We start from the raw sequence: 4,050 nt of genomic DNA on the forward strand, positions 1-4,050 counted from the left end.
GTTGGCACAAGGTGTGAGCTGAGACAATGTTGTCCCAGGCTGTGTGTCACTTCAGAAGCCATCAGTCCAACAAAGCCGGAAGCTGGTGTTACATTAAGGCATCTACAGCATGTCTGCTCCTATAAAGGAGCGGAGACTTACAGCGGAGATCTCTATGGGTTGTCAAGGGGCGGGTTTGTATTTATGGCACCCATTGAATAAAAAAAGGGAAAATTAATTTCCTGTTTTGAAATGAGTCTCAATTTTATCAAAGGGATAACTACATCATGAAGCTGACTAGTTGCCTGCAATTCAACGTACACAGCTTTCCTATTTAGCCATTAAGCAGATTACTCTCTGCTGGATGGATGTGTTGTTCCTGTTAATGATAGTCCCACATATGCCGTGACAGAATAAATGCCAAACTACGTGAACCATTTACTCCCTAAACGGAAATGCAACTCCTTCAAGCAATGTAGGCATCTGCCAGCAAAGGGTTGGGAGCCTGGGAAGAGTAGAGAGAGCTTCTAGCGAGGCCGAGATGTAGGGATGTTGCTTTGCCAGCTTTGGCAGCAAAGCCAACCGAAGAGGTTCCCACCCATCCTGTCCCCATCCCTGTCCCCTTTTGCTGTCCTCCCCTGCTCCCCGAGTTGAAGCAACTGTAAATGAGCTGCTAACATGCCTGAGGTTTAAAACAGCCCTTCAGAAGAAACCAGAAACCTGTTTGCCCTCATTGGTTTTTAACTCAGCTCATTTCACAGTGCAGTTCTGCAGATACTTGTACCAGAGGCACCGGGAGCAGCAAACCGTGGCCGGAGGCCAGGAATGAGCAATTACAGCAGGGCTGGGGAGAAAACTTCCTACGCTGGCGTAGGAGGGAGCAGGCGAGCCGGAGGATGTGGAATCATGCCAGGGTGCCTGCCTTGGCACACAGTGCATGTCTGTGCCACCTCCACACCGTGACACCAGCTCACAGAGCTGTGGGTGAGCTCTGCCTCCGCAGCAGCTTGCCCAGCTGCTGGCTCCAGCGCGGTTTGGTCAGCGTGTGGCTTCTCGCCCGCGCCTTTGCCCAGGCTCTGAGGCAAGCTGGCCAGTCCTCCCGGATCACAGCCAGGTCATTCAAGGTGCATCCCTGTTGTCTGCCCTCCAGGGCACCTCTGGTGGTCACGTACACATGCCAGGACAGGGTGACAGGGGACTCCATGACCCAGCAAATCCTGAAGACAGAAGGAAAAGGCTTCGCCAGAACATCTTTAGGAGTTCTCTATGCAGCCATAAAGCAGTTGGTTAGATGGACAAAAAGAGCAGGAGCTGGATGAAAATCAGCTCTCAGATTCACTGATTAAGCTGAAGAGGAGGCTGGGATTTTGCTCTTTTATGAGGCTCTTGTAGCTGCTGAGCTATATCAGTAAAATCGGCTTTAACCATGTGCTGTCTTTTCACACAGATTTCACATCTTAGCAAGTTTATCAGCGGCACTACTTAATACCCTGAGTGCTAACTTGCCAGGGGGTCAGAGGCACTGCAGAGGAGCTAAGCTTGTCCTGCCCAGCATATTCCCAGGGGATGCAAACCTGGTGGGTGTCCCCAGTAACAGCCCACCTGCAGACCTGGGATGCTTCCACTCCTTGCACTTTGCCACCAAACATGTATTTCTTTACTTTAAGAGATAAGGTACTTAATTTCTGAGGTAACCCTCATGGCGTGAATGCAAGAATACATCATGGGGCATTGAAGGAATGCAAACAGTCACAGCAGAGGAGGGAAATGAAACCAGGCTTTTGCTGCTTCCACATAGAACCAGTCACTGGATCAAGTTGTTTCCTCCCCTCGTAGGGTTTTCTTCCATGGGTGAGTCAGGCCTAACTCACATGGAGTCTCTCATATGGTACCAGTAGGATATGAAAGAGAAAATAGCCAGGAGGGTCCACGTTGCACATCTGGCAGGTCAAACTCTGCAAGCCCTGTTGGCTTCCCATGTTTTCCTGCTTCTCAGGGACTGCTGGGGGCTTTGCAAAGTCCTGATGTGTTGCTGTGGCCAAGACAGCTCCACACACAACGTTGCTGCTCCCTGGTTGCAGGCAGTGGCTCCTGCTGATGTGTTTGACCTTCTCTTCTGGCTGGCTGTAGCTTGGTGAGCCACATGCCTGCTCTGCCAGCCTGTGTTGGCTGCAGCTTGCTGTAGCAGTGGCAGCAACTGCAGCTGAGAGAGGGGAAGAGGACCTTTCAAAGGACACTTCATGGAGAAAGGCCCACCTTAGCTAGGAGGGGCTGTGCTGTTTGTCAGGGGAGGTTGTGAACTGTGACCAGTTCTTGGGGTCGACAGTGGAGGTGACAGTAGAGCGTGTAACTCTGAGAGCGTGGTTGTCCATTCAGAAGCATGTGGCCACCACTGCCATGAAACCCACAGGTCCAGCTACAAATGGCCAGCGCCGGCCAACTTCATCCTTGCAGGCTGGCTGCTGGACAGGTGAGTAATGGTTGTGTTCTCTGCTGCTACCACATGTTGTAAGACTCACCGGTCAGCAAGAGTAGCGGTTACTGATGGTTAGGACTGCATGGGAGCACCACAGGGCATTCCTCTTGGCTGCACTCCACACTGGCCCTCAGTGGTCACCTATAGAAACAGCAATTTTTGTCATCGTGCTCTAGCGAAAGTTTAACAAGGCAAAATGAGCTCGATGTGGAGACATTGAGGCTGCTTGAAATCTTTCAGGAATTCCCATCTGTTTTCTTTAATGTAAAAAGCTGGTTTGCCAGCATAGCTAAAATGGACATTGGTGATATCAGCAGTCTTCCCCTTCTCTTTGGAAGCTCTCCTCCTCTGTTATCATAGCTAACAAATCATTTTATGGGATATTCGGATTGCAGATTGACACTATTTAAGTACTGCTGCCGGATAAAAGTGGTGCATGCATTTTGAGAAATGTAGGGTAGGTGATGGGCACTCACTGAAGCTTTTCTCTGCCGAGCAGCAGCTGCAAAGACAAAGGAGAGCAGAGGTTCAGGGACCTGCAAGACCACATGAGCTGCCCATCGGACATGCTGGCTTCAGCATGGCTGAAGTAGCTTAGTGGCTGGAAAGCTGCCCAGCAGAGATGGACCTGGGAGTGTTGGTTGACAGCCGCCTGAATACGAGCCAGCAGTGTGCCCAGGTGGCCAAGAAACCAATGGCATCCTGGCTTGTATCAGGAATAGAGTGGCCAGCAGCAGCAGGGAAGTGATTGTCCCCCTGTACTCGGCACTGGTGAGGCCGCACCTCGAATCCTGTGTTCAGTTTTGGGCCCCTCACTACAAGAGAGACATTGAGGGGCTGGAGCGTGTCCAGAGAAGGGCAACGAAGCTGGTGAAGGGTCTGGAGCACGAGTCCTGTGAGGAGCGGCTGAGGGAACTGGGGTTGTTTAGCCTGGAGAAAAGGAGGCTGAGGGGAGACCTTATTGCTCTCTACAACTCCCTGAAAGGAGGCTGTAGCGAGGTGGGTGTCAGTCTCTTCTCCCAAGAAACGGGCGATAGGACGAGAGGAAATGGCCTCAAGTTGTGCCAGGGGAGGTTTATACTGGATATTAGGAAATTTCACTCACTGTAAGGGTTATCAAGCACTGGACCAGGCTGCCCAGGGAAGTGGTTGAGTCGCCTTCCCTGGAAGTATTTAAAAGACGTTTGGATGAGGTGCTTAGGGACATGGTGTAGTGGTGGACTTGGTAGTGCTGGGTTTATGGTTGGACTCGATGGTCTTTTCTAACCTATACGATTCTGTGATTCTGTGTGATTAGTGGTAGTAGTCAGAAACATGTTATTCATGTCTTCCATAGAATTTGCTTGCGTGTCTAAATGTCCGATAAAACAGCACGTGTCAGGCCACTGCAGGTGATGGAATGGCAGCGTTTGCTCACTTTGCTTTGGTTGTATTAACTCTCAGCATCGTCATCCCATTAATTCTCAGGCTTTGGCCTGGGTGAGCACAGGGACCTGCAGGCCTGGGCAGGTCCCTTGTCGATGGGCACGGCTTGCCATACGTTGTACAAACAACCCTGCCACAGGGCTAGTGGGAGGAAAGAAACTTTATTAGGA

This window comes from Mycteria americana, chromosome 2 (assembly GCF_035582795.1).
Source record: "Mycteria americana isolate JAX WOST 10 ecotype Jacksonville Zoo and Gardens chromosome 2, USCA_MyAme_1.0, whole genome shotgun sequence".
In the NCBI taxonomy this organism is placed as follows: Eukaryota; Metazoa; Chordata; class Aves; order Ciconiiformes; family Ciconiidae; genus Mycteria; species Mycteria americana.